This window comes from Schistocerca piceifrons, chromosome X (genome assembly GCF_021461385.2).
Source record: "Schistocerca piceifrons isolate TAMUIC-IGC-003096 chromosome X, iqSchPice1.1, whole genome shotgun sequence".
NCBI lineage: Eukaryota > Metazoa > Arthropoda > Insecta > Orthoptera > Acrididae > Schistocerca > Schistocerca piceifrons.
The window spans coordinates 660,881,746-660,894,351 of NC_060149.1; the positions used below are offsets into that span (position 1 = coordinate 660,881,746).

At 45.1% G+C, this 12,606-nt stretch overlaps 1 non-coding gene and 1 pseudogene across 1 annotated transcript; one reads left to right on the top strand and one right to left on the bottom strand.

Annotated features, from left to right (window-relative positions):
• Positions 1–7,195: 7,195 nt before the first annotated feature.
• On the bottom strand, positions 7,196–7,279 carry Trnas-gga. Its single transcript is given in 2 exon segments — positions 7,196–7,230; positions 7,240–7,279. It is a non-coding gene; the product is annotated as a tRNA-Ser (tRNA).
• Positions 7,280–12,220: 4,941 nt separating this feature from the next.
• On the top strand, positions 12,221–12,338 carry LOC124723439 (annotated as a pseudogene).
• The last annotated feature ends 268 nt before the right edge of the window (positions 12,339–12,606 follow it).

Here is a 12,606-nt window from a genome sequence, read left to right on the forward strand (position 1 = left end):
AACAGTCACAATAGCAACATACCTGCACGACTTACCGCGGTTGTGCAACACTTTTGTTCATGTGTGTACATATAATGTAAGCAGTAACTGCCCCGTTACACATTCTTCGAATACGCTCATTGTTCCTCTCACGTATGACAGTTTCTCACTGTTAAGGACGAATAAATAGATTCTGTCTGCAAGAAAGTCTTTAATTAGTCACAAGCCTGGTCAGAGATTTCATCATCCGTATCTTCTCCCTAGGAGACAGTGCAGGACTACACTGAACACCTTCCAGAAGCCAAGAAACAAGCGAGCTGAGACTAACAAAATCGCTGTTTGCTGAATCTACGTTGATTTATAAACAGGAAATTTTTGGTCTCCGTGGAAGCATTGCAGAATTCTTCAACAAACTGACATCAGTGATACAGCACTATAGCTACGTATATCTGTCCGACTACCCATGCTAAAAATTGGAATACAAATCGTGACTTTTCCAGTCACTTGAAACGTTCCTTCTTTTAGCAGCTTGTGAGAGACTGCTGCTCGAAGGAGCAAGTTGCTCCACATTATCTTCGTTGGCTTGCAGAAGTATCCACTCATGTCCAATCCTCTTTCCTACGCTAAGAGATTTTAGATGGTTTTCTATTCCGCACTCGATTATTTCGATATGTCCCCCTTCGACATTCGTGTGACGACTGCAACGTGGAACTATAGAATGATCTTCCTCAGTGAAACGATTTCGGTCTTTCTGTGTTGTCTTGCGTCTGGGTGCCAATTTCACCACTGATAAACTATACAAATGACTTTTATTTACTTATCATACTTACAAATCACCATATTAGTTACGAATACTGACACTGTGGTGAACTAGAAAAGCAGACCGGATTTGACAACAAAATTCAAGCTACTTTATAGCTTACGAATGTGTCCACTAAATATTATGCTAAAATTGCTCAATGTTAAGTACATGATGGATATTAAGATAAAGTAAACAGACCCGTACATAATCGGCATTCCCTGCGTTATTCAAAGAGTTACAATGTAACGCGGAGTATTTTGTGTCGCTCGTATTCCTTTATAAGTGGAAACGATATTATATGCAAGGAGGTTCCACAATAATGTTATCCCTGTCTGTTCATCCTGAGTTAGGTTCTTGTAATAGCGCAAAAGAAAGAAGCTCAAGCGAATGCTATGTTTACTTCAATAAGTATAGGCCGATTCCTTGCCCCCAGGTTTTCTCCAGATGAGCAAGTGCCACTGAAAGAGAGAGGATTTATGTTAAAGTCTCCCTCAGTCCCGCACTAGTCATCAGATTCCGGACCTTAACTATAGATAAGAGCAATGCTACTTTCGCTAGTCTACAAGTAACTGGAGTAGTGTGCTCGACGGGGAGGAGAATTGATGTAGTAAAGAGTTTTTAAGAAGGTTTCGTGCAGTATTCATCTACAAGAACATTTCTTACTTTTAGTTTCAGTATGTGTTTGTTCTCTTCATTGTAGTGGCAGAGGTGTAGCTAGTAAGAATCATGTAAGAGCGATTGTGACGTAACTATGATACCAATTCTATAGGACACACCTACCCCAAAGTTAGTTGTTAATTTTCAAGTAGTTCCGATGAAACATATATTTGTTTATGTCTGATGTGAACCCGACGTTAAATCTGTCAGTTTCTTACTGTTTTATAAACGAAAGCCGTCTAAGAACGCAGCTGTGAGTTTGGGTTACATACCTCCCTTATTTCGTACAGTATTTGCACATTTCTGTTGATAATTTTTCGATATCCAGTAAACTGTGAGGAAGATTCTGTCTTTTTGAATTTCCGAAAGGCCCTAGAAACTGTACCACTTCGTCGACTAATAATGAAGACACGATTTTATGGAGTACCTGCAAACATATCCTTTCGAATCCATGAATTTTTTTACTACTAGAACGCAATACGTTATACTGGACGAAGGATGGTCAACAGAAGCAAAAGCAAGATTTAGTATGCCCCGTGGATACTCAATCGGATCTGTAATGTTTTCAGTTAAACTAAACTTTTTCGAAAAGAGAAGCAGCACTACTCACTAATGATGCTACTGTCTGCAGGTAGGTATCGTCTTTAGATGGTCTTAGAGAATTATTAACAGACCTGGACAAATTTTCTACATCGTCTATTGAATGGTAGTTCTGTCTCAATAAGAATGAATGTATGATACTGTCTATAATAAAGAGAAAGAACCCGATCGTATGCAAGTAGAAGATTACTGGCGAACACCTGGAGCTCGTCTTAGCCCTTAGATACACTGCTGACATAAAAGATAAGAACCTAGAGGGAGAGGAGCAAACGAAATGAAACTTCACGAGTTGAGAGAGTATATGATGTTACGAGGGACGTTCAATAAGTAATGCAACACTTTTTTTTCTGAAAGCAGGTTAGTTTTATTTAGGATTCCAGTGCACCATATTATTTCCCACTCTTCTGGCTATTTTGCAACATAATCGCTATGCAATGCGACGGTCTTACGCCACCTTACTGGGAAGGCCTGAGCCAGCCGCAGTGACCGAGCGGTTCTGGGCGCCTCAGTCTGGAACCGCGTGACCGCTACGGTCTCAGGTTCGAATCCTGCCTCGGGCATGGATGTGTGTGATGTCTTTAGGTTGGTTAGGTTTAAGTAGTTTTAAGTTCTAGGGGACTGAGTGTGGTGTCACCGCCAGACACCACACTTGCTAGGTGGTGGTCTTTAAATTGGCCGCGGTCCGTTAGTATACGTCGGACCCGCGTGTCGCCACTATCAGTGATTGCAGACCGAGCGCCGCCACACGGCATTTCTAGTCTAGAGAGACTTCCTAGCACTCGCCTCAGTTGGACAGCCGACTTTGTTAGCGATGGTTCACTGCCTACATACGCTCTCATTTGCAGAGACGACAGCTTAGCATAGCCTTCAGCTACGTCATTTGCTACGACCTAGCAAGGCGCCATATTCAGTTACTATGTCTTCTGAACAGATAGTATTGTGAATCATGTACCTTCAAGAGCGACTTTCATTATTAATGGATTAAAGTGAAGTATCAAACTAATTCCGTCCGCTTTCTGAATTCTAATTCCTTGTCATGTTCCACATCTCACGTCAGTATAGTTCTTTCCTCATCACGCCAGCCTGCGTGAGCTAAAACGCGTGCATTTCGGCCTCCTCTAGTAAAACGGTGTTGGCTCTTTTGGCAATACAACACTGATGACCTCAGATATTAAGTCCCATGGTGCTCAGAGCCATTTGATTTTTGGGAAGGCCTACATACCCGCATGGTACGACTCTTTTGGTAGACGTCGGAGCAAAAGTCTTGCTGCATGAATAACCACACCATCATTCACGTAATGTTTCCTGTGGGGTTCATCCTTCATTGGGTCACACAGATAGACATAGGAAGGTGCGAGATCCGGGCTATAGGTTGGAGGCACCGTTCATTGAGGGGCTGTGAACTCCTCTCAGGTACGCATACTTGTGTTAGGTTTTGCGTTGTCATGGAGAAGGAGAAGTTCGTTTGTATTTTTGCGGCAACGAAAATGCTGAAGTCGTTTTCTTAATTTCCTGAGGATAGCGCAGTACTCTACAGTGTTGCTCGTTGCACCATGAAGGTGGATATCAAACAGAGTAACCCCTTCAGCCCCCGAAGACCGCCACCATGACTTTATCGGCTGAGGGTGCGGCTTTGAACTTTTCCTTCGGAGGAGAGGTGGTTCAGCGCCACTCCGTGGATTATCGTTGCGTTTCCTGTGAAGATGTCCAACAAAAAAAATTATCACGATCTGTCTCAAACGCGTAAGCAATCCCGCACAGATGGCCCTTCGTTGCGCAGCATGTTCTTCTGTCAGGCGGCAAGGAACTCTGCAGGCACACACCGTTGAGAACCCCAACTGGTGAGATGTCCAGTTGAGCAGCGAGGTGTCTGATCGTGATCCATCATCTCGAATGAGAGTGTCAGCAAGTTCCAACAATGCATGAATAACAGCTATGTGCGGCCGGCTGGCACACTGGAGATCGGACAAATGTGACGACCTTATTTCGATGATGACAGATGCCTCACCCAACGAGTCCCCATGCTTTCGTTTACTGCCAGGTCGTAGACATTCTGCAAGCACCTACGATTATTTGTGATGCTCTGGTTTTCTACTAAAAGAAACTCTATGACAACTCTGTGCTTGGCACCCAGGTGCGTTACAGACGCCATATATACGGCCGTTTGTGAAAAGTGCAACACCGAGAAGGAATTACCCGAACAGCGCCACACTTGGTGGAAGTGGCGGCGGGTGTGCAAGCAATACGTGATACGTTTTGCAGAGAGATGGCGTACACGTAGGCAGAGCAGAGCTCTCTCGTGTCGGTCCGACAAGGTCGGTGTTGTGGCTAGTGTAGTCGGTGCAGAGCTGTCACGCCAGGCGGAAACAATACAGTGAGTGCCAGTATGCGTCGTCGACGTCAAAAGGAGCCATATCGGCATGTGAGCGAGTTAGAACGGGAAACGGGGTTGTCATACCAAAACATTTCGGCTCGCACAGGGCATGCTGCTACGACAGTAACGCGTGTGTGGAAACAGTGGATAGAGGAAGGTCGTACGCAGCGACGAGCGGGAACTGGACCACGGAACATGATTATAAAACGGTGTGACCGTCATCTTGTCCGCATGCCCAATACGGACCGTACAGTGTCATCCACAGTGTTGGCTCGTCGCAGGAGCACTGCAACAGGTGTGAACTTGTCTGCATCGACGGTTCATCGCCGTCTGCTGCAGGTTGGACTGGTTGCACGCATGCCATTACGTCTGCTTCCATTGTCCAGAAACCACAAGCTCCTCCGACTGCAATAGGCACGTGAACACCGTCACTGTGGTGCTGAGTGGCAACATGTAATCTTTTCGGATGTGTCCCGCTTCAACGTCTCCTAGAGTGATGGCCGTATACGCGTCCGGCGGTACCGTGGTGAGCGCAACCTGGAGGGCTGCATTGTGGAGCGGCATAGAGGACAAACACCAGGTGTGATGGTTTGGGGCGCCACTGGTTACAGCAACCGATCTCGCCTCGTACGTATTGCGGCCACTTTGAACAGCAACTGGTACCTAACGAACTAAGGGAGGTTTTGGAGCCTGAGGTACTCCCCCAGGCATTTCCACAGGCCACATTTCAACAGGACAATGCCCGGCCAGATATTGCGAGGAATGTACAGGCTTTCTTCGAAGAGCGACGGGTGCCATTGCTTCCCTAGCCTGCAAGTTCGCCAGCCATGTCGTCCACCGAACATGTCTGGGATATGGTTGGTCGGCACCTTGTGCGTCACGGTCCTCCAGTAACTGGTGTCACGGATTTGTGGGCTCGGATACAAACTGCGCGAAGGGAAGTCCCTCGGGAACGTATTCAGAACTTTATTGATTCAATGCCACGGCGTAGAGCAGCTCTAATTGCAGCCCATGGTTGCCATACGACATACTGAATAGTAGGGCTCAAAGGACATGTACAGATTTGAAAAGATAATCATTTATTACTTGTCATGTGCCTAATCAGTTGTCTTAAATTAATTGAATTCATGCGTTTCCTTCTTGGTGTTGCAATTTCCACAAACGGTAGTGCTGAAGGATACTTATAGCGCTACCACTTCTCGGAACTTTATGAAAGTGCAGGGGCTGAAGTGGGAATATTCCACGACGTTCCACAACAAAGTTCACATCTTTTTTACCGAAACTGGCCGCGAAAGGAAAGCGTTGCAGTAGTTATTGAACGCCCCTCATATTTCAGTGATTACAAATTCGAGTCAAATTTACAAAGAACTTAGCAGTATGAGCCCATTTACCAGTATGAGGCTACACGCCTCTGGCCTGGATGCATGCACAATCGGTTCGGTAGGATGTCATAAGGCGTTGTATCCTCTTCTGAGGCAAGCTGGCACTGGGCGGAGCTGACGTTTAGCTGATCCCATGAATAGTCTATCACTCTATTGGGGACAGATCTGGGGATGTTGCTGGTCATAGAAATACCGGAACATCCTGCAGACAGTTCATAGAGATACATGTCATGTGTGGATAAGCATTGTCCTGTTGGCTACGGTCGCAGGTTCGAATCCTGCCTCGGGCATGGATGTGTGTGATGTCCTTAGGTTAGTTAGGTTTAAGTTTTTCTAAGTTCTAGGGGACTGATGACCTTAGAAGTTAAGTCCCACAGTGCTCAGAGCCATTTGAACCATTGTCCTGTTGAAAAATGGCACCACGATTTTTCCGTTGTAGCGTCATAGTTCCATCAACCACTACGAGTTGTGACCTACAGTCATACCTGATGGGTCCCCACACCATGACGCCATGAGTATCGCCGCTGTGCTTCTCCGAAACATTGGAAGAATGAGACCTCTCCGTAGGCCGCCGCCATACTGAGCGACGATGTTTGTCTGGGGTGTTGCTGAACCGCGATTCATCGCTGAACACAATGCGATGCCATTCATCACTAATCTATGCTTCCCAGTCACAACATCACCCCAAACACCGCCATTTGTACTGTGATGTTAATGGCAGCCTATTCCGATTCGACCAGGTGCCAATTGGAGATGCACAATGAGGTTCCTTTCATACTCTACCGAGCACTGTTAACGCTGTATCACACGAATACGTTGCATCTCCGTATCCTTCATAGTGATCACTCAACATGTGACACTATTCACGTCCTTTAGTACCCTACCAGGCCTAGTAACAACACTAAACACGCCAACTTTAATGCATTGTACTGACCGTTCTAACTGTCGCTGAGAATTGCAACTCGAATCATTTACATACGCGCCGATGGTGTGTGTGTGTGTGTGTGTGTGTGTGTGTATGTGTGTGTGTGTGTGTGTGTGTGTGTGTGTACGAAGTTAAACTGACGTCCGACCATGTCTTCTGGGTGTTTCACTTTTTTGTGTGTTGAAGTGCGTTTACGAGTAATACTAAGAAGCGATATGAAATGGGACGAATAGGCAGAATCTATTATAGGGAATGTGATTAGAAGACTTAGAAAGGAAGCATACACTCAAAGGAGTACCGTTTTGCTCATATTCCGCATGACTGTTATAAATAATTGAAGTCAACAAATATTTCTTTAGTACAAAAAATGGTTCAAATGGCTCTTAGCACTATGGCACTTAACTCCTGAGGTCATCAGTCCCCTAGAACTTAGAACTACTTAAACCTCACCCACCTAAGGACATCACACACATCCACGCCCGAGGCAGGATTCGAACCTGCGACCGCAGTGGTCGCGCGGTTCCAGACTGTAGCGCCTAGAACCGCTCGGCCACACGGGCCGGCTCTTTAGTACAAAGTGAATCTGAACCGCCTTCGTGAAACAGTGCCAACTGAATGCAATCGAAAGCGCCGGCCGTCAAGCAAAGCAGTCGTCATGGTGTAACTAGTTTACGCAGTAATTTCAAGTCTCTCCGTACTGCATCCCAGTCTCCTCATTTTCTTTTCTAATCTTCGACCAATCACTTCTGTCGCTGCAGCGAATCATGGGAAACACAGGCATGGCCCTCTGCGGACGCAGCGACCATTGTAATTAATAGACAGACCGCCACAATTCGCATGTTATTTGATGCATTTGACTGGTTTCGCCCGTCAGGCGCGAGAATCGTTAAATATTCGTTGCCATTTTGGCAACACATTATAGGTTTAAAGCACCACTCGTCACAAGCGGTAACAAACATTAGTATATCAGATCACCTTCGATAAGTAAGCCTATTTTTCTATCTGACAATGTAACTATTTCATCACATATGGCTTCTCATTTGCCAACAGACATAGAGCTTATATATTATGCGGCGATTTATCTCTCACAATATTATTTTTCGAACAATAAACTCTCACAGTATGTCATGAACCTTGTAACGGCTCCATAATAAAATCACAGTAATCGTATATTTGCAGCGTGTAGCAACAATCGAGTGTCCTAAGAGATTGTAAAATGACGACTAACAACTCGATCACTCCTAGTATGGAAATGATGAGGACTGCAACAAAGCATGTAGGAAAGCAGGCAACAACGGACCGGCAAAAACAGCTACTTCTATCAATGCCCCAGGCAGGATTCGAACCTGCGACCGTAGCAGCAGCGCGGTTCGGGACTAAAGCGCCCAGAACCTCTCGGTCACAACGGCCGGCACTAGTACAAATACAGTGCATATTATTCGAAGCTCGTATATACTTGTATGATACCTCTGTGATAGTGCATGAATGTACCGATAAAATAATGTTCGTCTGACCACGATTCCTTGTTATACCAAAAATGTACCACTATGACTGTCGTTATTGTTCCCTTCCCAAGAAAAATGATTTCTTGTAGCGTTACAAGTGTTTAACGGAAGAGTTAAGACAATGTAATACCCTTCTCACGATCATCTTGTAGACATCTGTTTAACAAGTTAGGCATTTTAATTATTGCTTCATAGTGTATGTTCTCCCTCATGACGTTCCTTGTAAATGGCATTCATTATTCTACATTAAGATTGACATTGTCACGAAAAGACTTGCACAATGTTTCCAGCAAAAGTTTTGGTCACTTAACCACGATATAAATCGTCTGCAGCAAAGTTAAATTTGAAAACAAACTGAAAAAGTTGCTGCTTGACAGTTTCGATAGAAATTACGAGTTCATATCTGCGTATTTACAAAACGAAACTTGTAAATGGGCAGTATGTAGCCACATTTACAAATGATGTGTGTGAGATGAATGTAAAATGACCCGATCAACGCCAGCCGGTGTGGCCGTGCGGTTAAAGGCGCTTCAGTCTGGAACCGCGTGACCGCTACGGTCGCAGGTTCGAATCCTGCCTCGGGCATGGATGTGTGTGATGTCCTTAGGTTAGTTAGGTTTAATTAGTTCTAAGATCTAGGCGACTGATGACCTCAGAAGTTAAGTCGCATAGTGCTCAGAGCCATTTGACCCGATCAACATCATACAGATTAATCGTACAAATGATCCATCGAACATCAAACTAAATAACAAACTGACTTGAAAAAATTAAGAAACTCGAACGCACTGTGGGCAGACCTGTACCTGGCTCCGAAGACGGTTGCACCAGCACGAATGTCCGACCTCTGGCGCTTTCGCATGTTATTCAACAGGCTAGTAAAACTTTGAAGTTCGATTTCTGGAAAACGCTTACGAAGCGCATCGTATGAGAGCAGAGTTGTTAATTTAACTATGTACCGCAATCGTGCGAAAGTTAAGAATATCGGTGCTCCTTTCCTGTACTATTTCCTTTTTAAATTTGATAGAATTGTTCTGGGGAAGTGCGGTGTACCTGTAAAAGAAATGAGATACAAGACTTTAGTGCAACCAATTCTGGAGTACTGCTTTAGCGTCAGGACTCCTTATCAAGTAACACGATAGCAGAAACTGACCGAAATCAGAGGCACACTGCAAAGATCGTAACTAGTCGGTGAACATAAATAGGAATCTTAGGAAGAAAAACTACCTGTTCTCGGGGAACCAAAAAGGAAGAAAGAATTTTTCCGCGGAACCTGGGCAAGTAAATTAAAGAAACGGAAATCGAGGAAGACTGTGCGACAGTTCTCCCGTTACCACCATATTTCTCGCTCCGAGAGCACTGTAATAAGATACGAGAGATGATTAAACACACAGAGGCGTACAGCCAGTTATTGTTCTCACGCTCAATACTGGAGCAGAATAGTACATAAATTCGTTCCACTTACACATATCCTCGTTCAAATACAGTAACGCGCAAATTTCCGTCGCCTTGCCGTGAAAATGAAGAAGCACTCGCAGCCACACTATTTTGTATATCTCTGTATTCGAAAGCAGTTCTCTAGTGAAGGCTTCAGTTAATGGAAATGGACATCGTTTCACAACATGATCTTTTCACCGAAAAGGAAATAGTTGCTCTTTTGAAAGTAGAGCATGAAAGTAGGTATTTATTTTGAGAGTGGCAGCTGACATCAGCCGTCGACTCTTTGCAGGTCTTCCCGTATTTAGCTGCATTCTTCTGGCGTAGTTGCCTCCCTATAGACAACAGCATCGTCCGCGAATATTACCACAGAGATTCCTACGGTCCAGTTATGCGGTATTTCATTCTTTTTCAGTTACGCGGCATTGCACCTTTTATTGCCTTGTTTTTCCTCATTCCTGTTGTAGCAGCAGGTCCGCTGGGTAAAATATCTCTAATGCTCGAAATCCGAAAAATCATAAAAGTCATTTACGCGGTAAGATGAACATCAACAACACTAAAACAAGGATAATGGGCTCTGTTAGAAATAAACGAGGTGACGGTAAAGGAATCACATTCGAAAATCAGACACTAAAAGTAGTTTATGAGTTTTGCTATTTGGAAAAAAGAATGATACGAAATAATGGTACGGCATTTATGGTCGGTGGGGAAGTTCGGCAGCCGAATGGTTCAAATGGTTCTGAGCACTATGGGACTCAACTGCTGAGGTCATTAGTCCCCTAGAACTTAGAACTAGTGAAACCTAACTAACCTAAGGACATCACACACATCCATGCCCGAGGCAGGATTCGAACCTGCGACCGTAGTGGTCTTGCTGTTCCAGGCTGCAGCGCCTTTAACCGCACGGCCACTTCGGCCGGTTCGGCAGCCGAGTTGCAAGTCTTTTTAGCTGACGCCACACTGGACAACTTGCGTGTCAGTGATGATTAAATAATGATGAGGACAACACAATACCCAGTCCCCAGCGCAGTAAATCTCAGACCCGGCAGGGAACCGAACCCGAGCTCGTTGCATGGCAGTCATACAAGTTAAAAATCACTGATGGTGACAAAAGTAGATACAATATGAACTGCAGAGTGGCAATAGCAAGAAAAACGTTTCTGAAAGTGAAACTTGTTAACATCAAACATAAATTAAAGTATTACGAAGTCTTTTCTGTGGATTGTTTGTTTTGAGTGTGGCCTTGCACAGAAGTGAATCGTGGACAATAAACAATTCAGGCATAAAAAGAACAGAAGATTTTGAAATATTGTACTACAGGAGAATACCGAAGATTAGATAGGTAGATGGGATAACTAATGAAGAAATGCTGAATTCAATTGGAGAAGAAATGGCGTTTATGGCACACCTTGACGCAAAGAAGGGTTGATACCGGCTGACAGGGCACATCTGAGGCATCGAAAAATAGCGAATTTCGTAGTGCAGGGAGATATGAGGGGTAAAGATTGTAGGGGGAGATTAACGCTGAAACACATTACCCCAATTCAAGGGGATGTGGTTTGTAGTACTTACGCAGAGATGAAGAGCCTTGTACAGGGCAGAATAGCGTGGATAGCTACATCAGATCAGCCATCGGACTGATGACCACAACAACACCAACATTCTCGCTATATTGTTTCTCCAACGACGATACATACACGGAAAACTGTTCTGCAGTGCACAATGGTTTTTGTCGTGCTCTATTCGCGTGCTGAGCGAGGTACAAACGACTACTAAGCCATCAAAAGCCAAAAGGAAGACGAAACGCGCAGCTTAACGTACCTCTGCAGTGACAATCCTCGACGGCGAGGCGCGCACGTGTCCGTATGAGCCGCGTCACAGGGCGCCACTGGTGGCTCCAGCTCCGCGGCTGCGTCATAACTCGGCGGTAGCGCTCCCCACTCAACCTGCCGTCGTCTTAGCAACCACAGCCGCTTTCGCAGCCAAGGTCAAGGACGCACATTTGATAAGTACCGCTCGGATAGGTGGTAATGATTTCGAATATCGGACAAAAAATTACTCACCCCCAAGAGACAGGACACTACTTCCACGTAACACCGCCTCTAGCTTTGACAATGGCCTCAGTTCGGCTAAAAAGAGAGCACAAATTCCTCCATGTATGCCATATCAAGCTGAAGCCGCTCATTGGTAATTAGATCACGCACAGCTACCAAATTGCGGGGCCACTGATTGTCAGCGTTCCAAATAGTCCCACATATTTTATATGGGATTAAAATTAGATGTGACAGCGAGTCACAAAGATTTTTTGTGAACCGGGAATATATGCGCACTGCCCTTGGAAGATGATAGTGTTCATATGATACACGTCGTTAGGATGTTGAATAAAGGGCAACTCTGGGTCATCGAGAATGTTCTAATAAACATCCTAATTCACGTCCACGGTAACCTGAAGGTGTAGAACGAAGACATTATACGGAAAATGCCCCCAAAATATCGTACAACCACCTACTGCCTGAACTAAGCTCGCCGTACAAAAAATTAATCGCCCCTAGAAAAATCATTGCCAACGGCCTTATCGCAGTGGTAACACCGGTTCCCATTCGATCACAGAAGTTAAGCGCTGTCGGGCTGGGCTTACACTTGGATGGGTGACCATCCGGTCTGCCGAGCGCTGTTGGTAAGCGGGGTGCACTCAGCCCTTGTGAGCCAAACTGAGGAGCTACTTGATTGAGAAGTAGCGGCTCCGATCTCGGAAACTGACATTCGGCCGGGAGAGCGGTGTGCTGACCACATGCCCCTCCATAACCGCATTCACTGACGCTTATGGGCTGAGGATGACACGGCGGCCGTTCGGTACCGTTGGGCCTTCATGGCCTTTTATGGATGAGATAGTTTTGGTTTAGTTTTAGAAAAACCATTAGAAGTATCACTTAATGCAGTGTAATTTC